Source organism: Lithobates pipiens, unplaced genomic scaffold (assembly GCF_037356315.1).
Source record: "Lithobates pipiens isolate NorthernLeopardFrog02 unplaced genomic scaffold, aLitPip1_a1.2 Scaffold_19, whole genome shotgun sequence".
Taxonomy (NCBI): domain Eukaryota; kingdom Metazoa; phylum Chordata; class Amphibia; order Anura; family Ranidae; genus Lithobates; species Lithobates pipiens.
Window position 1 is genome coordinate 396,197,972 of NW_027507764.1, and position 25,384 is coordinate 396,223,355.

At 44.4% G+C, this 25,384-nt stretch overlaps 1 protein-coding gene across 3 annotated transcripts in view; it reads left to right on the plus strand.

Annotated features, from left to right (window-relative positions):
- The first annotated feature begins 299 nt into the window (after positions 1-299).
- LOC143997028 (cadherin-19-like) overlaps positions 300-25,384 on the plus strand; it is a 228,743-nt gene continuing 203,658 nt past the window's right edge. Inside the window, exon 1 of one of the 3 annotated variants that reach the window (XM_077492387.1) lies at positions 300-542. The gene's annotated coding sequence lies outside the window, so the exon portion shown is untranslated. Of the gene's footprint in view, positions 547-25,384 lie in introns of all 3 variants that reach the window. The other 2 variants (XM_077492386.1, XM_077492385.1) reach the window with 2 other exon arrangements.

Here is a 25,384-nt window from a genome sequence, read left to right on the forward strand (position 1 = left end):
GCATGGCACTTCACAAATACTTTGAAAATAAATTATACTTGGTAATGCACATAATAATGCAGATAATTCAGCTCTGTACTTTTCTAATCAAATTTACAGTAGATTATTTATATTTCTTACAACAATATACTGTAACTGTATATAATGTACTCATCTTAATTACAGCAGTCAGTGCTGGGTTTGTTCACTTTTGAGATGCCACAAAGCAAGACAAGTAGTTTTGCGACAAAAGTCAAATAGAGGACAGTATCATTCAGTTCACAACATGCAAACATGTATAACACACAAGCAAAGTCTTCTTTTTAAGCTTGAACTTTGCTTGTAGAAGCCTTCTGCATTTCAATCTAATGAGCTGAATGAACATCAGAAAAGCTTATTATGTTAAACACAAAAGTCCTTGTGTTCCATGTTTACCACCCAGTACACCCAAAATAGTAAGCAGTAAAGTACTGGGAGTTTTGTTAAACAGAACACTAGAGCTTTTTACTGGAAGGAGCATGGAGGATGTGGATTTTAATTAAACATCTACAGGCTAAAAATGTGTAAGTATGTAATACTATTATATTTCTTCAAACACTCTGAACTACAAATCTAACATGTGCATCTTTACATAGAATTATTAGACTTATCTAACAACAATGTATTACATTTAAGTTTATGCTGTATGTCGATGCTTGCAGTAGTAATAATTTGCTATCACGTCACATTATATTAAGTTGTCACATTAGCAGTATACTCTTTTGTAAATACACTTATCATTCATACTTACATAGTCTGATTAATGCTGAAGAGGAAAACAGTTACCTAAACAAGTATAAAATAATGTAATAAATAAGGTTTGTCAATATAGAATATTATTTAAAGTCTGTTCACTTCCACAATTAAATGCTGTGATTGTTTTTCTAATTGACAGTTATCCTTACATGAATGTTGAACTGAACTGTCAGTTAATAATTAGAAACAGCTATTCAATACATTATTTTTCTCATTATACAAACACATACTTTAATTTACAGTCAAAATTTCAACAATATGTATATATTCTTAGGATAATACAGTATATGTTCAATACAAAACCTTAACACAAAGGTTTTGTAAATATATAACATTCCTTAAAGTAAAAGTATTGTTAAACTTTATGGCTATGTGCTGTTCTGATTTAAAACAACTGCAATTATTATGAGAGTAAATTTAAATTTCAAATGTCATGAGTACATTTTTTTGTGTGACATAATTGTGTTTTACCAAACGTGTAATTTACAAAATTAATGAATATGTTATTGTCCATTTTTCCATTACATTTCCATTCCATTGTTAATACAATTTTTCCATGCTATGATTGAATTGAATTACTGTTCATGTTAAGATCATTAACTGAATATAATAGAGTTCTATATGCAAAGTCTAATGTTGCTAACATGATCTATATACATAGTTTCATAGTTAGGTTGAAATAAGACACATGTCCATATAGTTTAACTTATGGACAAAAAATAAACAAAATCCTTGGTCAAAAAACCCCAAACCCACAGCTAACCCAGATGTCCACAGTTGATCCAAATATGTTTCTGTTTTTTACTCACTGTGCAATCCAAAACATTACTTCTACTATTTATATTAAAACTACTGCTACTACTACTACTAATAATAATAATTATTATTATTAGCTTTAGTTAGAGATTTCCCCTAACTTACTGTTCTGGTGGCAGTGGTCTTATCAGACAGGAAGTGAGGCAATGTCTGCAACAGAGACACAGACACAAATAATTAAATCTTTGTTTTAGGAAACTTATGGAAGGCTTGAGTTGATTTACTAAAACTGGAGAGTGAAAAATCTGGTGCAGCTGTGCATGCTAACAATAGCTTTTAACTTCATCTTGTTCAATTAGGTTTTGACAAGAAACCTTTAAGCTGATTGGCTTCTTTGCAGTGCTGTACCAGATATTGCACTCTCCAGTTTTATTAAACCAACCCCTCTGTATCAGACTGCTGTTTCTGATTATTAAAGCTCTGTGTATATCTGGGCAGGATGAGATACCAGTGAACAGCTTTTAGATGATTGTGTCTGTAGAGGGTCAGGCTATAACAGGGACATGCAGTCAGGGGAGGAAGAGCCATGAACAAAAAAAATAAAAATAGCAAAAAACAAAACAAAAAAAATTATTGAACTTTGAGGGTCGTAGCTCAGAGACCTGGAATCACAGAGACCCCTAATTTGGGGAGTAGGTAGCTGAAGTCCTACCCCACCACTGGTCAACATTTGGGGCTCCAGTTAGAAGCTACATACAGAGCTGCCAGTTTAAATACAAGCTGGCACACTTTGCAGCACACTGAGGATGAGCTTGCAGTGCCTCTCACTTATTGTCAGAGGCACTGAGCTTAATGGACAGAGCCTTGGACCAATGGTAAAGCACCATTGGAACAAGCTGTCCAATAAAAATGCTGCAGTGAAGGCTGTTCTCTCACTGCAGTGTCATAGAAAGGGACAAGTGTCTAAAAGACACATGCTCCCTTCCAGCCCAGCCCTCTTAACTAGAAGGAAAAAACATGGGTTTATGGGTATAAGATTTACCCATAATCCCATGTTTTTCTCACACAGAGGGAAAGAGGGAAAATCTGCTGCATGCTGAAAAGGTACTGTTTTCATCAAGCTAAATCATATATTATGCTATATGTTATATATATATATATATATATATATATATATATATATATATATATATATATATATATATGTGTGTGTATCTATTTACTGTGAAATTACTGGTTTGAAGTTATAACTTATTTTGTCCATTAAACCACCTGCTTGAGTACAGTTTACAGTTTTTGAAAATATAGTAGTTAATTACCTTAAAAACAATATATCATAAATATTTGAATATTACTTACTTATGGTAATGAACCCCTTGCCACCCCAGGCCAATTCTGACACTTCTATCCTACATGTAAAAATTATATTTTTTTGCTAGAAAATGACTCAAAAATCCCCCCCCCCCAAAAAAAAATTATATATATATATATATATATATATTGTGAGGGGGTTCGCTCGGTAGCGGGTGTGTGTGACCCCCTGGATGGGTTCACAACACAAAGTCAGGCACAGCAGACAGCGGTGTAGGTGCAAAAAACAAAAGGTCCGGTTTATTTAGGCTACATGCAGTGATACATATAACAGCCAAACAAAATAAAACAAGAAAATAAATCCTGGTCAGCTTGACCTCTAACTACACACGTAGACTCCCTGTCTAACAACTGGGTGCAGCCTTGTGCTGCCCCAGTCCCTGTCTCTATTGTAGGGGTTTGCCACACAGGCGTTAACTCACCGCACAGAACAGATCTCAGACTCCCCAGTCTATACACACAAAACTGGTTCCAGGATGGAGCATCTCCCTATGCATGCTGGGGTTTTTTGTAGAGGTCTTAATGAGCCCACTTACTTCAGCTGGGCTCATTAACTCTTCCCCTCTAATTGTAAAAGTCTGCATAAAGCCTGAATCTAGGACACACATATTTCCCATCCTGAATACAACCAGGTGTTTTACCTGCGTGCTGCCACATACCCCCCCCCCTCTTGTTTCAACCTTGGGGTTGTAACACAAGCAGCCAGACACGCATGTATCCGAGACAAAGCATCCACATTCCCCATTTTAACACCAGGGCGATGCTTAACTGTAAAGTTAAATTCCTGTAGGGCCAGGAACCACCTATTTACCCTTCTATTGGTCTCCTTGTTTTGAGCCATCCACTTTAAAGGAGCGTGATCAGTCACCAGGTCAAAGTGCCTACCTAGCAGATAGTACCGAAGGGAATCTAGAGCCCACTTCACTGCTAAACATTCCTTCTCAATCGTGGAGTAATTTACCTCATGGGACTTCAACTTCCTCCTGAGGTAAATGACTGGGTGCTCTTCCCCGTTCCAGACCTGGGATAACACTGCTCCTAACCCAACGTCTGATGCATCAGTTTGTACAACAAAGTCCTTAGAGAAGTCTGGTGAGTACAACACTGGCTGGCTACATAAGGCTGTTTTTAAGGACTGAAATGCTTCCTCAGCCTCTGGGGACCATTTAACCATAACCGACTCTTTCCCTTTTGTCAGGTTGGTGAGGGGCACAGCCTGAGAAGCAAAATGGGGAATGAATCGTCGATAATAGCCAGCGATTCCCAGAAAGGCTCGTACCTGTTTCTTGCTGTTGGGACGTGGCCAACTCTGTATGGCCTCGACTTTATTGACTTGGGGTTTTATCACCCCCCTCCCAATAGTGTACCCAAGATATTTGGCCTCCTCCTGTCCAATGGTACACTTCTTTGGATTGTCCGTAAACCCAGCTTCCCGGATAGAGTCTAGGACTGCTTGTACTTTTGGCAAATGTGAGACCCAGTCTGTGCTATGGATAATCACATCATCCAGGTAAGCTGCAGCATATTTATGATGGGGCCTCAGAATCTTATCCATTTTCCGCTGGAATGTTGCTGGTGCATTCTGTAACCCAAACGGCATTCTCTTATATTGGAATGCCCCATCTGGGGTTACAAACCGACTCGGCCAGGGGAATTTGCCAATACCCTTTGGTGAGATCAAGAGTTGTCATATATCGGGCTGTTCCCAGCCGGTCAACCAACTCATCTATACGTGGCATGGGGTAGGTGTCAAATTTTGTAACTTTATTTAATTGTCTAAAATCGTTACAAAACCGCCAGCTCCCATCAGGTTTGGGCACTAGTACAATAGGACTGGACCAGTCACTCTGGGACTCCTCTATCACACCCAATTCCAGCATCCTTTGAACCTCCCCACGTATTGCCTCCCGTCGGGCCTCTGGTATTCTATAAGGTTTTAGTTTTACCCTTTCTCCTGGCGGGGTGATAATGTCATGCTCTACGCCAGATGTTTGTCCCGGAAGCTCAGAGAAAATCTCTTTGTTACGAAGTACAAACTCTTTAACCTCCTGTTGTTGGGGTTTCGATAAGGTGTCTGCTATTCCAACCTCAGGAACTAAGCAATCAGGCTGTACTTGTGACAAAGTCTCTGAGACTAGGGATTCCCTATCCCTCAAGGCTTTCAGCAGATTGACGTGATAGATCTGCTCCGGCTTTCGCCTTCCTGGCTGTCTAACCCTGTAGTTCACCTCACTAATTTTTTCAATTACTTCATATGGACCTTAAATTTGCTTTCAACCATAGGGACTAGCACCAAGACCCTATCCCCCGGGGAAAAAGTACGTGTCTTGGCCCCACGGTTGTACACTCTCTGCTGTGCTAACTGCGCTTGGGTTAAATGTTCCTTTACAATTGGCATTTCCTGTGCAATTCTATCTTGCATCAGGGCGACATGCTCAATCACACTCCTGTGAGGAGAACTCTCATTTTCCCAAGTTTCCTTGGCGATATCCAGCAGCCCTCTTGGGTGTCTCCCATAGAGCAACTCGAAGGGTGAGAAACCCGTAGAGGATTGGGGTACCTCCCTAATGGCAAACATCAGATAGGGTATTAGACAATCCCAATTCTTTCCATCTCTATCCACCACCTTCTTTAACATTTGTTTTAGGGTTTTGTTGAATCTTTCAACCAACCCATCTGTTTGGGGGTGATACACAGATGTACGCAATTGCCTCACTTTGTACAACTTGCATAATTCTTTCATAACCCGGGACATAAAGGGTGTACCTTGGTCCGTAAGCAGTTCCTTACAAATACCCACGCGGCTAAAAACAAGGGATAGCTCTTTGGCTATGGTTTTGGCCGAGGTATTTCGGAGAGGAATAGCTTCCGGATAACGGGTGGCATAGTCCAATATAACCAAAATGTACTGATGCCCCCTAGCAGACTTCATTATCGGACCTACCAAATCCATTGCGATCCTCTCAAAGGGGACCTCAATAATAGGAAGAGGTACCAGTGGGTTACGGAAATGTGGCATAGGTGCCGACTTCTGACACACAGGGCAGGAGGAACAATAATTTTCTATTTCCTTCATGACCCCAGGCCAATAGAATCTCTGCAATACCCTCTCTCTGGTTTTCTCTGTCCCCAGATGACCTCCCAGAATGTGTCCATGAGCCAATTCTAACACCAACTTCCTGTAAGGTTTGGGCACTACAAGTTGCTCAATGGTTTCTTCTGCCCTTTGAGCCACTCGATATAGCAGGTCCCTTTCCATAGTGAAGTAAGGATAAGGGCAAGTCTTATCTGGGTTCACTAACTCGCCATCTATTTTCACCACATTTTCCCGTGCCTTTATTAGGGTGGGGTCTTTTAACTGTTCTGTGGCAAAATTTTCCTTGTGAACCTCAAGATCCGAAAACTCCACAGACGGCATGTTTTCATCTGAGGATGTTGGCTCCTCCCCAGTTTCTCGAGTTTCCCCCGCCAATACCGACAAGGGAAATTCAGGAGAGTCCTCACCACTCCCAGAGGAATTCTGGTCATCTTCCTGGTTTATAGGGGCACCAATGGGGGCCTCAGGACAATCCCAGAGTTCCCAGAATTTTGGAAAATCCCTTCCCACAATAGCATCATGTGGTAACTGAGACACTAACCCCACCTGATGAGAGAGGTTACCTTTGGGGGTCTCAAAAAACACTGAAGTTACAGGATACTCTCGGGTGTCCCCATGCACACAAATAACAGCCACCCTGTTCTTCCCAGAGACCTCTGTAGTAACTAATTCAGCTTTTATCAATGTTACCAGGCTACCTGAATCTAGCAACACATCAACATGTCTACCATTAATACACATTTTACATAAATGTTTCTCAGGTCCCCGAATGGCAGTGCATGCAACTGTAGCAAACAGCGACTGACGTCTCTCCCTTATAAAGTCACATTGCATAGGCTCATCCACAACTGGGCAATTGGCTGCAATATGTCCCTCTTGCCGGCAGCGGTAGCAAATAATTTTTTTCACTGCCTCTTGCAGCATGGGCTTCCTGGGCTGCTCCCGCCAGACCTTAGGTAGAACTCCCACCCTCTCACTCTCTCCACCCTCACCCCTTGGAGTCATCTTACCCGCCACTGGGGATGATCTGGTCTTAGGGGGGAAAGTCCGTGAGTCCCTGGAAGAGGTGGTCAAGTTCTCTGTAGCCAAGTACCTCTCAACCAGATCCACAAGTTTATCTGCATTTTCTGGGTCTCCATGGCTTACCCATTTTTGGATGGCAGTAGGAAGAGCTCTCAGGAAACGATCCATAACCACACGTTCCACAATGTTTGGTGCGGTCAAAATCTCTGGCTGCAGCCACTTCCTGCTCAGGTGAATGAGATCATACATTTGAGACCTGGGAGGTTTTCCAACCTGAAAAGTCCAGTTATGCACACGCTGAGCCCGGACTGCCAGGGTGACACCCAGCCGTGCCAATATTTCTGCTTTTAGCACCACATAGTCTTTTGCTTGGTCAGGCTCTAGGTCATAATAAGCTTTCTGCGATTCCCCAGTTAACAGAGGGGCCACCAGTCCAGCCCATTGCTCCTTAGGCCACTTTTCCCTTTCAGCAGTCCTTTCAAATGTGGTCAAAAACACCTCCGGATCATCCTCTCCAGTCATTTTTGTCAGTAAACGGCTCACACCAAAGGTTGCGGTATTATTGTACCCACTTGCTTCATTGGTCTGCGGACGTTGCTGTATCAATGTCTCTATTTGCTGTTGAAAATTCTGCTCTTGCTTCTGCAACAGGTCTATGAAGCGGGCTTCAGATCGCTGCTGGGCTTGTTGCTGAGCTTCCAAACTCTGCTGCAAAGTTGCATTTGTCTGCTGCTGATTTGCATTTGCCTGCTGCTGGGCTTGTTGTTGAGCTGCAAGGCTCTTTTGTAAAGCTGCATTTGTTTGCTGCTGATTTGCATTTGCTTGCTGCTGGTTTGCATTTGCTAGAGCCAGCTGTCTCAGTATCTCCTCCATGCTGGCCTTAACAAAAAAAAAAAAAAAAACTGCCAAAATTCTCCACCAACTGTGAGGGGGTTCGCTCGGTAGCGGGTGTGTGTGACCCCCTGGATGGGTTCACAACACAAAGTCAGGCACAGCAGACAGCGGTGTAGGTGCAAAAAACAAAAGGTCCGATTTATTTAGGCTACATGCAGTGATACATATAACAGCCAAACAAAATAAAACAAGAAAATAAATCCTGGTCAGCTTGACCTCTAACTACACACGTAGACTCCCTGTCTAACAACTGGGTGCAGCCTTGTGCTGCCCCAGTCCCTGTCTCTATTGTAGGGGTTTGCCACACAGGCGTTAACTCACCGCACAGAACAGATCTCAGACTCCCCAGTCTATACACACAAAACTGGTTCCAGGATGGAGCATCTCCCTATGCATGCTGGGGTTTTTTGTAGAGGTCTTAATGAGCCCACTTACTTCAGCTGGGCTCATTAACTCTTCCCCTCTAATTGTAAAAGTCTGCATAAAGCCTGAATCTAGGACACACATATTTCCCATCCTGAATACAACCAGGTGATTTTACCTGCGTGCTGCCACAATATATATATATATATATATATATATATATATATATATATATATATATATATATATATATGTGTGATAGATAGATAGATAGATAGATAGATCAGATACCCTAGGGAATAAAATGGTGGTCGTTGCAACTTTTTATATTACATATGCGCAGCACTTTTTCAAATGCTTTATTTTTTTGGATATATAAATATATAAAATAAAAAAACAAAAAAGTTAGCCAATTTTTTCTCCATAATGTGAAAGATGATGTTATGCCAAGTAAATAGATACCTAACATGTCATGCTTTAAAATTGCACACACTCGAGGAATGGCGCCAAACTTCAGTACTTAAAAATCTCCATAGGCGACACCAATTTGTTTACATGTTACATGTTTAGAGTAAGGCCCGTTTCACACTGGGGCGCTTTGCAGGTGCTACAGCGCTAAAAATAGCATCTGAAAAGTGCTCTGAAACAGCCGCTGCTGTCTCTCCAGTGTGAAAGCCCTCTGGCTTTCACACTGGATCAGTGCGCTTGCAGGACGGTCAAAAAAGTCCTGCAAGCCGCATCTTTGGAGTGCTGTAGAAGTGGTGTATTTACCGCTCCTAAAGCGCCCCTTCCCATAGAAAATAATGGGGCAGCGGTAAAAACCAGCCTGCAAAGCGCTGCTGCAGCAGTGCTTTGTGGGCAGTTTTAACCCTTTTTCAGCAGCTAGTGGGGGTTAAAAATGATGGTAAAGCGCCGCTAAATATAGCGCCGCTTTACTGCTAGCGCCCGTAACACCCCAGTGTGAAAGTAGCCTTACAGAAGGGGTCTAGTGATAGAATTATTGCCCTCGCTCTAACGATTGTGACATATATAACCTGTGTGTGGCTCTAATACTAGCCAGTGCCTCACCAGCCACTGACTTCATTGCATGTCCCTGGGCTATAGATGGTGCTGATCCCCATGCACTGACGCTGCAAGGCAGGGCTGATGTATTTGAGTAAGCATTACTTCCCCAGGTCTGCAGGGGAGTGATTGGGCAGGGAGGTTCCTGCCAAAAGGCCCTATTGGTTACATTTCTTGAAATATTTATGGACATAAACATATATGAGGATAACAAATACCATATTGAGGTTGAACAACACATACAATCCCAATACAACCAATTTTAGATCTAAGCTATTCAATCAGTCTTTATACAATCAGGCAGGCCATTGCATTACATACTTGTTGGTAGATTTAATGGAGATTCTACAATCAGATTGTAACAAGTGTGGTGAGATTTAGTCTTACTCACTGATTTTGAAACCAATAAGTGGGGAGGGGAGGTGGAATCTTTCTAATGATACCCCTGAATAGAAGTAAAAACAAGTATTCCAATCTTCCAATTCTTTAGCCCTTGTTCTTCCCTTGTCATAGCAATAAAGTTGATCACAAAAATAAATTAAGAAAGGAACAGTGTAAAAAATAATCAAATAATTAATCAAATCAAATAAAAAAAACTAAAGTGACTTCTCTCCCTTGTGCTGATATGCAAATGGAAATGCCCATGTTGGTCTTGCATGTATATGTAAATGGTGATTGCGCCACAAATGTGAGATATCACCGTGAATATCAGCTTAAGGACTAAAAGGCCCAAAAAAAATTATGAAAAACCACCTAGGGATTTTGATGTAAGGTCCTTTTGTGATGTGATGTTCTGAAATAGAAGAATAACGTAATTTAGGTGAGAGTTTATTACTTAATAGTCCCAGTTTTATCTTTCAGGAGTAAAATTTATGGCTGTTCCATTAATGCTAAATTGAGAGACAGCCATGGAGCCTCAATACTGCCATAAGTATATATATATATATATATATATATATATATATATATATATATATATATATATATATATAGGAAGGCCAGTATGGTGGCCTGAATTTATGGGAGGAGCCCGGGGGGTATTTAACCAGCCCGCCTGCCTGTGGTCTTTGTCGGTTTCCTGTGCGCGGCACGACGTCACTAGGGCGACTCTTCGAAACTCGTTAGCGTCCGTGAGTTACCGCTTCATAGTTGTTCAAGGTCCTCGTTCCCATTCGCAATTTCCGTACTAACGCGTCAATTCGGCTGTCGCAGGTAGGGTTTTTTTGGTTGACTTGTAATTTCATACATTGTAAATGTCTCGTCACTAAAACCTCGATATCAAACTTGCGAGTCTTTCGTAAAACCCTACACACAGCCGCAACGTCTGTCTACTACTCGTTACGTTATCATACCAAACATTTCTTTGTTTTTTGTGTACCTCACACCGACGCAAAGACACAGCTTCGTTTAGGCGTGTCTCACTGTTTTATCCTCCACAGACTAATCGATGTTTCTCTTGGATTTGGTGGGCACTGGTCAGGGCCATGTCAAGGCCGAACCATTTCGAACCATGTCAGATCATTTCAAATCATTTCACTCTCACCTACCGCGCTCCGATTCAAATCCAGTCGCATCCACAATGCACCGATTTGTCCCGGTGTGCCCCAGTTGTTTTTTCGGCCTCATTTCAGTACATGCTCCAGAGTCCCATTTGTTGAGTCACCGATTCGTGCCTCTGTCATGGGAAATCATTTCACTGTCATGTATCATGTTCTGATACGAATCCAGTCGCATCTACGATGCACCAATTCGTTCCGGCTTGCCCCAGGTATTTTTCGGCCTCATTTCAGTACATGCTCCAGAGTCCCGTTCGTGGTCAGTTGCAATCGCGGCATGACCGATTCGGGCCTCTGTCATGGCAAACTTTGTCACTCATTTCACTGTCACTCACCGCGCTCTGTTTCTAATCTAGTCGCATCCGTGATGCACCGATTCGTTCCGATGTGCCCCAGTTGTTTACGGCCTAATTTCAGTACATGCTCCAGAGTCAGGATTCATTGTCGGTTGCAGGTTTTGGTTCTCTGATTCATGTCTCTGTCATGGGAAATCATTTCACTGTCACGTATCACGCTCCGATACGAATCCAGTCGCATCATGCGCTAATTCGTCTCGGTGCGCCCCAGGTATTTCATCCACATTTCAGTACATGCTCCAGAGCATGTACAATTAACGGTCAGTCGCAACAGCAGCATTATCGATTCGTGCCTCTGTCATGGCAATCAAAATAATTTCACCGCCACGTACCGCGCTCCATTTCGAATCCAGTTGCATACGTGATGCACTGATTCGTTACGGTGTGCCCCAGTGCTTTAGCCTCATTTCAGTGCATGCTCCAGAGTTCGGTTCATCATCAGTCGCAGTCGCGGCACGACCAACTTATGCCTCTGTCATAACACATATTTCATAAATTTGACCGTCATATACTGTGCCCCGATTCGAAACGGTCGCATCCGAGATGCACCGATTCGTTCTGGTGTGCTCCAGTTGTTTTGTTCCCAATTGGCTCGGTCGCATTTCATTACATGCTCTACAGTTCAACTCGTCACTTATCGTCTGAAACGTCGTTTATCGCTGTCAGCCTATGTCAGGGCAGACATTTCACTCATTCAATTCACACACTTGTCACTTGAGTCTGATCCACTCATACCAACAATACATTGGTTCGCACCCGTCATTTCAGCATTAGAGGTATCCTTCGCATGTTGCCTGTCATTCCTCCAAGTCCGACACTCACTATAGATCGATCCTTCGTGCTTCGAAGTTCAGCCGAGGGTCTCGATTCGTTCGTTAAAACCTTCGCCTCACTGCTACTCTCCCTGATAGTCGCACAATCCAATGCATGTTGGTTTCCTTTCATACACCTTACGACCAGTTCCTATCAGGATTCGTTACATATAGTTACAAAGATACGTCTCAGTTTCATTTTCATACACACTACAACCCGTTTCAATTCTAGTCGCCTCAACGGCAAATCGATTCGTACCGGGTTCATTTCGTACTCTCCACGGTCTGATCTATATTAGATTAAATTCATACACTCTAAAACGGTTCATCAGATTTATTTCATGCGATCGACTCATATAGGATTCGTTTCATACACATCCAAGAAACAACTTCTTGCAAATCGCTGCTAGCACGCACCCAAGCATACACTCCCTGCAATCATTGCAAACACATTTCCAGGCACAGACTTCTTGCAATCGTTGCAAGCACGCATTCAAGCATGGACGTCTTGCAGTCGTTGCAAGTACGCATTCAAGCGTAGACTTCTTGCAATTCTTGCAAACACGCATCCAAGCGTAGACTTCTTGCAATCGTTGCAAGCACGCATCCAAGCATAGACTTTTTGCAATCGTTGCAAGCACGCATTTAAACATAGACTTCTTGCAATCGTTGCAAGCACGCATTCAAGCATGGACGTCTTGCAGTCGTTGCAAGTACGCATTCAAGCGTAGACTTCTTACAATCGTTGCAAACAGGCATCCAAGCGTAGACTTCTTGCAATCGTTGCAAGCACGCATCCAAGCATAGACTTCTTGCAATCGTTGCAAGCACGCATTCGAGCATAGACCTCTTGCAATCGTTGCAAGCAAATGTCCAGGCACAAACTTATTGCAATCATTGATAGCAGGCAGTTCTGGCTAGCTCAATAGATTGCTTTAGGAAAAAGCCTGGATACTTTCCTAAATGTACATAATATAACGGGGTACTTATATTTATAGGTAAAGTTGATCCAGGGAAAAATCCGATTGCCTCTCGAGGGATCAGGAAGGAATTTTTTCCCCTGCTGTAGCAAATTGGACTATGCTCTGCTGGGGTTTTTTGCCTTCCTCTGGATCAGCTGTGGGTGTAGAATTGGGTATGTTGGGTTGTGCGATACTTTATTTATTTGATTTGTGGTTGGACTGGATGGACTTCTGTCTTTTTTGACCTGGCTACCCTTGTATCCTACCATAACTCCTTGCAATCGTTGCAAGCACGCATCCTGTCATAACTCCTTGCAATCGTTGCAGGCACGCATCCTGGCATAACTCCTTACAATCATGGCAAGCATGCATCCTGGTGTAACTCCTTGCAATCGTGGCAGGCATGCATCCTAGCATAACATCTTACAATCGTTGCAAGCACGCATCTTGGCATAACATCTTGCAATCGTTGCAAGCACGCATCCAAACACACGTTTAAGCACAACTCCTGCAGTCTTCGCAAGCACATGCGGTAACACGAATTTCTCACAGTCACTACAAACACATCTCCAGTGACAAACTCCCGTGCAATTGTCGCAAGCACACGTTTAAACACAACTTTTGCAATCATGCCAAGGCACGCGACTTGGCATAACTTCTTGCAATCATTCTTTTGTAAGCACATTCTCAGTGGCACACAAACTGGCTACACGTCATTTCCAGCAGCACTTAATTGGCCACTTGTCTCCTGTGGCTTTTTCTTACAAGCCACTCACCGTTTCCTGTCTGTCATCTCTCCCTTAGGACAGTTGAGTTCAACTTCCGTCCTGCACCAGGATCGTGTTGACACGGTCAGGCTATACCTAGCCAGCGTTCAGCATTTCTTATCCTTACAGGACCCGGAGAGCCATCTGTCTTTACGGCCCATACAGTAAGATCCCCACTACGAGGCATCCAGAGGCATCAGCCCATAGCCAACGGCAAACGCTCGCCCATCACAACTGCCGTCTTTAGGGACATATAAAATCCTCGCACATTCCCCAGTCTAGTCATCCAAGCGGCCATCTACCTGGCCCTTTGTGGTTTTCCACAGCCTAGCTAATTTATCATTAGTAGCACTGGCAGCCAGGTTCTACACAGACACCACCTGACGAATGCTCAAATCTGCAATACGGGCCATTTCCCAGGGTCGATCTTTATGTCACACCTCCTGATCTTCCTCTCACGGACACACGACCCCTCTCAGATCCTTAATTTAGATACCGTGGCAATAGTAGACCTATCAATGTCGGAAGGTTCCTTGCTGCATGGATTGGTATAGCGAGGTTTATACCATCTACAATGCCCCTGTCACCCCTGGTCGTGACAGATGCCGCAGCCTCCACAGGCTTCGCTGCAATTTTTGGCCACCACTGGTTTACAGAACCATGGCATCAGGGATACTCCTAAACCCTGGGTTTACCTGGACTTCCTCCCTCTACAAGCTATACCCGGTCATGACAACCTCTCGACTCTGGGGTCATGTCAGGACAGGACAGGCCGTGGCTTTCACCACCGACAACTGGGCCGAGGTTGATCTTGTTGATGAAGCCAGGTCTGGACCGCTCTCGGTTATGTCCTTCCTGCGCAGACTGCTGCAGTTATCTTGGCGGCACCAGTTTAATGTCCATTGTATGTTCATTCCAGGCTGTCATCTTCTGGGACAGGTCTACTATCTTCACTAGTTCGCAATTTGGCCTTCTGCCCAGCCTGCTCATACAAACAGCCAGTTACTTAGCCTACTACAGGTTCTGATGGCCCAGCAAGTTCACCTTCAGCAATCCCGCAGGCCAAGTTCTGTGCAGTCGTCACTTGGCTCGCTACCAACACCATTTCATCCTCCACCTTGCAGTATCTAAAACCCAGCAATCTGGCTCCAGGATAGACGTCCATTTCTATAGAACAAACAGTGCCTGGTGTCGAGTAACCATGCTCGACCATCTACTGTCACTCCTACCGGAACGTGTAAACTCTAGTCCCCTGTTGCCTTTTCGTGCTAACACTTGTGTACCTGCCAGTTTTCCAAACACGTGGGGTTCTTCTACGCAGCCTACACCTTGACCCCGGTCCGTACCGTGGTCACTCTTTAGTATTGGAGCACCCTTGGCAGCATCTTGGCATGGGTCCCAAGTCACGTCATTAAGAGACTAAGCAGTTGGAACCCTGCCTACCTCGCCCGGTACATCCCCAATCCTTGGGTGGAAATGGCACAAGCATTCACCAAACTTGCTCAACTAATTAAGCTAAAACTAATAAAACTACACCCCTACCTGAATGTTTTTGCCCCCTTATTTTGGTATACCGACCATCAGACCAGGGCACACTTCAGGTCCATTTCATGTTGTAAATCTTATGGTAAGTCTATTTGTTCATATCCGTATCGGCCATAGGGCTTCGACCATAAGTAGGAAGGCCAGTATGGTGGCCTGAATTTATGGGAGGAGCCCGGGGGTATTTAACCAGCCCGTTCACCTGTGGTCTTTTTTGGTTTCCTGTGCGTGGCACCCACCCTCCCATCCCCTTTTCAGGGCATTTCTCAAATTCATTTCTCTTCACAAAATATTCATTTCTAATCTAGGGTATGCCCCCTTATTTTGGTATACCGACCATCAGACCAGGGCACACTTCAGGTCCATTTCATGTTGTAAATCTTATGGTAAGTCTATTTGTTCATATCCGTATCGGCCATAGGGCTTCGACCATAAATATATATATATATATATATATATATATATATATATATATATCTCCTCCTAGTAAGGTGGGTATACCAGGATTGTGGTTAAAGCTACAATCACAGCCCTGTTAGCCCACGTACACACGGTCGGAGATTTTGCCAACCAAATCCGTCGGATTTAGTCCGACGGATTGTGTCCGAAACTGTTGCATACACACGGTCGGGCCAAGTTGGCGAAAAATCCGATCTTTCAGAACGTGATGACGTAATTTCGTTACGATGGGACTACATTCAGGCTAGTAGCCAACAGCTTTGATGTAGGAATTTGATCTGAGCATGCCTGGCACTTGGTCCGATGAAAATGCTCTACACATGATCGGATTAGGTCCGTCCGGCCCAGTTGGTCGGGAAATATTTCCAACATGTTGGAAAATTGGGTCGGACGGAGATTCGGACGGAATCAGTCCGATGCATATCACACACAGTCGGATTATCTGACGATACGGTCCGATAAGACTCATTCTGACAGATTCTCCGACCGTGTGTACAAGGGCTAACTGTTTTTTTTTTATGTAAAAGTGATCAAAACGGCTATACAGCCGCTTGATTACCTTTTCAGGTGGCAAAAGGAGGTCCCTCCCTCCTGTCTTTAGCAGGCTCTCACATCTCTCCCATCTCTCTACACTAGAGAAAAGAATTTCTGTTGTTCCTTCCCCTCTGTGATATCAGAAACCAGAAGTGATGAGGACTTTGTCACTTCCAGTTTGTTCTTTTTTTTTTTTTTACAAGCCATTATTGGTTTGTAAAACATCTGATCAAACCAATCTCGATTGGATCTGATGTTTTTTTATCTATTTACTCGACATAACATCATATTTTATATTTTACTAGAAAATTGGGTTCTCTATTGTGCTTGTGTTCACTAAAAACCAAGTGTATTTTTTACTGAAAATGTGTGCAAATATCGTGTGACATGAAAAATGCAGCAACCATTTTATTCTCCAGGACCTCTGCTTAAATATATATATATACTGCATATATAATGTTTGGGGGTTCTAAGTAAAAAATGCAGATTTCTACATGTACATGAGAATTGTCAGAATTGGCCTGGCTTTGAAGTGGCTAACCCCTTTACAACCATCCACGGCACATATACTGTGGCAGGGTGGCTGCTCTGTACCAGATTGCATACCTAATATGTGATCCAACACTTCTGGGGCGTGCATGCAAAGCAGGAACATGGATCAATGCCTTCCCCTAGTAAAAGCACCTCCCACACAGTGCACAAACACTGGTTAGGCACACGGTTAACCCTCTGATCGCCCCTGCTGTTTAACCCCTTTCCAGCCAGTGTCATTAGCACAATGACAGTGCATATTTTTTATCACTGTATTAGTGTCACAGTCGCCAAAAAAGTGGCAAAAATGTAAGTTATTGTTGTATTTCAAAAAATGGCCTGGTCATGAAGGGGAATAAGCTTCTTGCAAACAATATATTCAGGTTGGCATTTGTATACCTGCAGTAAAGATTGTAATTTACAATCGGACAGTATGATATAGTGTGAAAACAATGTGGATGCCCTACCCTCAGTAAAATTAAATTAAATTCCCCTGAACAGTGGCTTTGTATGTAGCCCACAGATTTATTGGGAAGGTAGAATCATCATGGTGTTTATAGATGTGTTTGAGGTTCACATAGCACAGTAACATTTAGCAATAATTAATTGAAGCACCATTACTATGTTCTTAGGTTGCTGTGGATATCTAGCCAAGTCACTGTCACTAAGAGTGATCTTGCATTTTAGTAAAAGTAACTGAGAAAACTAAAATGGTTATAAACCCCAGAAATAAAGACATTAACAAAGTACAGTATGTCCCCATGTACTGTGTACTTGCTCAATCTATAGCACTTGGGTGATTCCTGTCTACTTCTTTGCTATATGCATGCGTCATTTCTGTTTTTCCTGATGCAATCCTTGGAGATGATCCTGCCCCCAGCAAAAAAAAAGTGATTTACAGCCTCAGCTGTGCATGTTTCCCTGTGAGAGTGTACAGGGGAATGTCCATGCCATCTGTAGAGGAGAAAGGGCCAAAGACAAACAGGTACAGCTTATGTAGGAGGATTTTCTTCATCACTTCAATGGGCTTATGTAAGACTTTATTACCACTTTAAGGTTGAATAAATACATCTTTGATCTATGAGTGGTATAGTTTAGCCAATGTCATACCCACCTTAGGTATTTGTTTAAGTTATATTCCGATTAGATTAATCTGTGCTCAAATTGAGAAATTAGGGCCCCCCCCCCCCCCCCACAAATGATTGTGCCTTCCATGTGGGCTTTAAGTGTGGTAAACATGTTCAAGATGAAGACTACCTAAGTAGTGCACCTTATTGGAGATTAAAGTGAACAAGCCTTCAATATGACCTGTTAACGGTATATAGCATCCCATGGGATCTTTTATCATATGAATAGATATTTATATGTTTATGAAGAAGTTTTTTGCTACACCATTATTCTTGTCTGAAGCATTGACTAAGAAAAAGGTGGGATAGTGTTTTTGCTGAAATGATTTGTAACTCTTTAGGCTAGGTTTCCACTATTGTGACCCGAAAGTCACCCGATTTACAGTGCAACTTTGCAATGCGATTTTTAATGTGATGTCATGCAATCGGTGAGAACCACGTGAGAACAAGCTGCACCGAAGTCATAACAAAGTAGTGCAAAAACCTTTTTTGGAGTCGCTGCAACTTGAGTTGCACCAATTAGAATGGTGACTATTGAAATACATGGGTTTTGACTTGTCATACAACTTGTGTATGATGACCTTAATGCAGTATTAGCAATATCTGATCAGAGGGTAGGGCACATGAACAAAAAGAGTAAATATTACTATAGTCAATGAAAAATGATTCTCTGTAAATCAAACGTGTAAACAGTAAAGTCAATATGTCTCTTGAATGAGGCATTGGGGATGTCCCAATTGGCTGATTCAAGTGAGGGTACACAACCATGGCATCTGGTCTCTACGCACCTCAAGACTTGACAAAACCCTAACTTGTCTCAGAGTATATACCGAAAGGGATATATCAATTTTCTAACCTGTCTATTAGAACTGTTGAAGTTAGGAATCAACTAGCCCACAATGTGAGACTAGGTTAGGTAACACTACATTAGCCACAATTAGAATTTTCAGCCTATAGAACATTGAAAGCCAACACAAGGAATCAACTAGCCCACAATGTGAGACTAGGTGAGGTAACACTACATTAGCCACAATTAGTATGTTCAGCCTATAGAACATTGGAAGCCAACACATCCATATTAAAGTGTAGGGATGAGCCGACCCCCCCCCGGTTTGGTTCGCACCAGAACTTTCGAACGGACCCCAAATTCGTACGAACTTTAGAACCCCATTGAAGTCTATGGAACTCGAACGTTCGAAATTAAAAGTGCTAATTTTAACGGCTAATACGCAAGATGCTGTCCTAAAAAGGGTTTGGGGACCTGGCTCCTGCCCCAGGGGACATGGGTCAATGCCTAAAATGTTTTTAAAAATGGCCGTTTTGGCGGCAGCACTGATTTTAATGACGATTAAAGTGAAAAAAAAAAGTGAAATATTCCTTTAAATATCGTGCCTGGGGGGTGTCTGTAGTATGCCTGTGAAGTGCCAAGTGTTTCCCGTGTTTAGAACAGTCCCTGCACAAAATGACATTTAACGGAAATAACATAATTTAAAACTGCTTGCGGTTTTAATGTTATATCTGGTTCCTGCAATATGGTTGAAAATCATTGAGAAAAATGGCATGGGTAGCCCTCCCTGCCCATTACCAGCCCCTTTGGGTCTTGTACGCATATTAAGGGGAACCCTGTACCCATATTAAAAAAAGGAAATGCGTGAGGCCCCCAGGCCCTATATACTCAGAACAGCAGTATACAGGCGGTGCAAACAAAACAGGGACTGTGTAGGTTTGTTGTGTTAAGTTGAATCTGTTTGTAATTTTCAACTGGTACATTTTTAAAGTGTAGCTCCAGTCAAAAAAACTATTTTTAAGCTTTTTGGAAAACATAGGGAAGGGTTATCACCCCTGTATAATTTGTTTTGTCGTCCATCTTTTTTCATCTCACTTGCTGTTGTCTCCTTCCGTTTGCAAGTAGGAGATGTTTGTAAGTTGGATGTTTGAAAGTAGGGGCCTGCCCTATATGCTCTGCAGAAATGGCGGAACAAGGTGTTGGTTTTGCCACAACATTGTAAGCCCTCAAAGTGACTCTTGGTGGGCGCTGGAGCGCCCTGCTGTGAACGATTATATCAATAATTGTAATTACATGCCATTGTTGAACAGTGGTAGAAAAATTGACCTTTGGTGGTTGTGGTGCTGGTGCCACAACACTATAAGTCCTCACAGTTACTCTGGGGGGGCACAGGAACGGGCCCTCCTGTGAAATATTATATCAAGAATTGTAATTACATGTCCCTGTTAAACAGGGGCAGAAAAATTGGGCCTTAGGCACTGGTGCTGGTGCCACGACACTGCAACCTCTCCCATATACTCTAGTTTTATTGCAGGAATTAGCCCTGCTGCAAAGCATTGCATCAAAAATTGTAATTAAACGCCCCTGTTAAACAGGGGCAGAAAAATTGGGCCTTAGGCACTGGTGCTGGTGCCATGACACTGCAACCTCTCCCATATACTCTAGTTTTAGTGCAGGAATGAGCCCTGCTGCAAATCATTGCATCAAAAATTGTAATTAAACGCCCCTGTTAAACAGGGGCAGAAAAATTGGGCCTTAGGCACTGGTGCTGGTGCCACCACACTGCAACCTCTCCCATATACTCTAGTTGTAGTGCAGGAATTAGCCCTGCTGCAAAGCATTGCATCAAAAATTGTAATTAAATGCCCCTGTTAAACAGGGGCAGAAAAATTGGGCTGATGGCATCACCCATAACCAGAAATGTTCTTCCAACATATCAGCAGAGGAGGAAGAGGATAGACAATCAACATAACAGGACAGTCACTCAGCATCAGCATAGGCAGTCTTGAAGGGATGTGATATTTAAAAAAAAATTATTTGGTTACAGCTTCAGGTGCTTGGTAGCTGTGGGTTATCCAAGACTGATTCATCTTGATGAAGGTCAGTCGATCAACTGATTTGGTGGACAGGCGCACCCTGTGATCGGTAACAAAGCCACCAGCAGCACTGAAGGTGCGTTCCGAAAGAACGCTGGATGCAGGACAGGCCAGTAGCTCAATTGCATAATGTGCAAGCTCTGGCCAGTGATCCATCCTCAAGACCCAGTAAGCCAGAGGATTTTCAGTGGGAAAGGTGCCCAAGTCTGACCTTGCCCCTAGGTATTCCTGCACCATGTAAATCAGACGCTGGCGATGGTTGCTGGAACCGATCATACCTTGGGGCTGCGGACTAAAAAATTGTCTGAAAGCACCGGTCAGGCGGCCACCTTCTCCACCACTCCTTCTGACCAATGCCTCAGCAACACGTTGTCCAGGACCAGGTACAGTTTGTAACCTCCCAGTCTCTGGGAACGCGTTGCACAGACCTTTCTGCAAGGCCTCCCGGAGATGTCTCATCCTCTGCTCCCTCTGCGATGGCAAAATAAGGTCGGCAACCTTACCCTTGTACCGTGGATCAAAGAGAGTGGCCAGCCAGTAATGGTCCCTCTCCTTGATCTGAAGAATACGAGGATCCTTCCACAGGCTTTGCAGGATCAGGGAGGCCATGCAGCGTAGGTTAGCTGAGGCATTCGGTCCGGAGTCCTCTGGGTCACTAAGGACAACATGATCCGCAGCTACCTCCTCCCAGCCACGTACAAGTCCAAGTGTTTTTTGGGACTGTAAATCATCCCTACAAGACTGCTGCTGCTGCTGATGCTGAGTGCCAGCCTCCACTCCATGCTGACACAATCATCCTTCTCCTCCTCCTCATCCTCTTCCTGTGTGATGCGTGACACAGCAGGAACACTGTCTGGATAAAGGGGGCCTTGAGAGGCAAGGAAGTCCTCCTCTTCCTGCCTCTGTTCTGCCTCAAGTGCCCTGTTCATTATTCCACGCAGCGTATGCTCCAAGAGGTGGACAAGAGGTACAGTGTCACTGATGCATGCACTGTCACTTCTCACCATCCTTGTGGCCTCCTCAAACGATGATAGGACAGTGCATGTATCCCTGATCATGCCCCACTGGCGGGGTGAGAAAAAACCGAGCTCTCTTAAACCCTGTCCTGGTGCCGTAGTCACACAGGTACTCATTGATGGCCCTCTGCTGCGTGTGCAGCCACTGCAGTATGGCCAACGTTGAGTTCCACCTGGTGGGCATGTCACATATAAGGCGGTTCTTGGGCAGGTTCAACTCCTTTTGGAGCTCAGCCAGCCGAGCACAGGCATTAAATGATCGGCGGAAATGCACACAGACTTTCCTGGCCTGCTTCAGGACATCCTGTAAGCCCGGGTACCTGCCCAAGAACCGCTGCACCACCAGGTTAAGGACGTGAGCTACACAGGGCACATGGGTCAGTTGTCCCTGTCGGAGGGCGGAGAGGAGGTTAGTGCCATTGTCGCAAACCACCATTCCTGGCTTAAGCTGGTGTGGCGTCAACCACCTCTGGGCCTGCCCCTGCAGAGCTGTCAAAACATCTGCCCCAGTGTGGCTCCTGTCCCCCAAACAAACCAGCGCAAGCACGGGATGGCATCGTTTTGCCTACGTACTTGCATAGCCCCTGGAACGCCTACGGAGCACCGCTGGTTCTGAGGACAGAGCACTGGAAGAGGCCATGGAGGAAGAAGAAGAGGGGGTGGAGGAGAGAGGTGTGTCACAACCAATAGTAGCATTTTGGAGGCGTGGTGGCGGAACAACCTCCAACACTACTGCACCTTGTCCTGCATCCTTCCCAGCTGCCAGAAGAGTGACCCAATGGGCCGTGAAAGACAGGTAACGTCCCTGTCCATGCCTGCTGGACCATGAGTCAGCGGTAATATGCACCTTACCACTGACCGCCCTGTCCAGCGAGGCAAGGACATTGCCTTCCACATGCCGGTAGAGATCCGGAATCGCCTTCCGTGAGAAAAAGTGGCGTTTGGGGACCTGCCACTGAGGAACCGCACATTGTACAAACTCACGGAAGGGGCCGAGTCTACCAACTGAAAAGGCAGCAGTTGAAGTGCTAGCAATTTAGCCAAGCTAGCATTCAACTGCTGGGCATGTGGATGGCTGGGAGTGAACTTCTTTCGCCGGTCCAGCAGCTGGGGCAGGGACATTTGCCTGCTATAATCGGACGTGGGTGTACTGCTAGCAGAGTGCCCGAAAGCACTTGGCTGTGACACACCTAATTCTACACCTTCATTCCTCTCAGAGCAGGTTTCAGAGAGGACTGAAGGTCTAGTGGGGTTGGAGATCCCAGCTGATGAGGAGCAAGGAGAGGTCCGCTTTGTTCTTTGGTGTGGGTCTTTGAGGTACGCTTGCCAACAAGCTGCATGGCAGGTCAACATATGTCTGGTCAAGCATGTGGTGCCCAAGCGGCTGATGTTTTGGCCACGCGAGATACGCTTGAGACATATGTTGCAAATAGCAGCGGTGCGACATGATGCACTCGTCTCAAAAAAGGCCCACACCAAAGAACTTTTAGAATAACGCGCAGAGGCAGTGCCCTGCACAGGCGAAGCTCTGCGGTGTGATTCAGTCGGTGTGCTGCCCCTAAGCTGGCCCCCGAAGGGCATCCTGCCTCGTTGGACATGTGCCTCCTCCTCCTCCTCCTCTCTCCTACCAGGCACCCACGTGGAGTCAGTGCCCTCATCATCCCCTCCCTCTTCATCGCTGGAGCAAACCTGGCAGTATGCTGCAGCTTGTGGAACATGACTGCCAGATTGCTGTCCTTCTTGAGCATCCCCTCTCTCTGCATTCACGCTACTGCCTTCCTCTAGCTGAGTATCATCATCAGAGCCTACAAAACACTGGGCATCCCCCTGGAGCATGTACCCAACACTGTGCTCAAAGAGTTCAGGAGACTCCTCAGGAGGACGTGGTGGGTCTAGGGAAGGAGTCACTGATGATGACATTGAGAGGAGGGAAGACGATGCGTTGGCAGCTGCTTTGCTAGTACCCTGAGACTGGGTGAGAGAGGATGAGGAGGATGAAGAGGGCTTGGTCATCCACTCTACCAAGTCGTTGGCATGTTGCGGCTCAACATGTCCAGCTGCCGAAAAGAAGGACAAGCGTGTCCCATGGCCACGTGCTGATGATGACGATGCACCGCGTCCACGACCAGCACTGTTGTCTCTAGACACTCCTTGCTGGCCTTCCAGACATGGTAATGGCCTGAAGGGAGTTGGGAAAAACAGCAATTGGGTAGAGTATATTGTGCTGGAGGCACACACAACTTCCACTAACTCCTAACTCCTGCAGATGGCAGATGGCTCAAATAGAGAAGAGCTATGTAGGTGGATATAGCAGTGTATACTGGGTTCAGAGCACGCAGACAGCACGCACAAGCTCCTACCGCTGACTGCAAGCTCTATTTAAAACGAGCAAGATAGTTTGCTATATAGGTGGATATAGCGGTGTATACTGGGTTCAGAGCACGCAGACAGCACGCACAAGCTCCTACCGCTGACTGCAAGCTCTATTTAAAACGAGCAAGATAGTTTGCTATATAGGTGGATATAGCGGTGTATACTGGGTTCAGAGCACGCAGACAGCACGCACAAGTTCCTACCGCTGACTGCAAGCTCTATTTAAAACTAGCAAGATAGTTTGCTATATAGGTGGATATAGTGGTGTATACTGGGTTCAGAGCACGCAGACAGCACGCACAAGCTCCTACCGCTGACTGCAAGCTCTATTTAAAACGAGCAAGATAGTTTGCTATATAGGTGGATATAGCGGTGTATACTGGGTTCAGAGCACGCAGACAGCACGCACAAGCTCCTACCGCTGACTGCAAGCTCCATTTAAAATGAGCAAGATAGTTTGCTATATAGGTGGATATAGCGGTGTATACTGGGTTCAGAGCACGCAGACAGCACGCACAAGCTCCTACCGCTGACTGCAAGCTCTATTTAAAACGAGCAAGATAGTTTGCTATATAGGTGGATATAGCGGTGTATTTCTGGGTTCAGAGCACACAGACAGCACGCACAAGCTCCTCCCGCATTGTGGGCCGTGAGCGCCGAACGGGCGAACAGCCGATGTTCGAGTCGAACATATGTTCGACTCAAACACGAAGCTCATCCCTATTAAAGTGAATCTGTAAATATTAACATGTTACGTTCCCCAGTATAACAAAAGTGATCACCAAGTATTAATTAATAGTTTATCTTCAAATGAGAGGTTTGTTAGGCACTTTTTTAGACCAAGTAAACTGCCAAGTGTGTGAGGTTGGTCTCAATGTTGAGTGGGAAGATCAGTGTGAGCATACAGATTCAGAAGTCATGGGATTACATTCCTTGGATATGATGTCCATCTGGATTGGTAGAGATTCTCCCTCTGAAAAGTCTGAATAGGCATGGATCAAATGGAGCTTAGGTAAGGATTCGGGGGGGGTGCATAGAATGCATGAAGGTGAAAAAACTTCAGCCTTTAAAACCAAGCTTTGATCCCAATGATCTGACATTTGGGCAAATGTGTCCTGACTTTCAG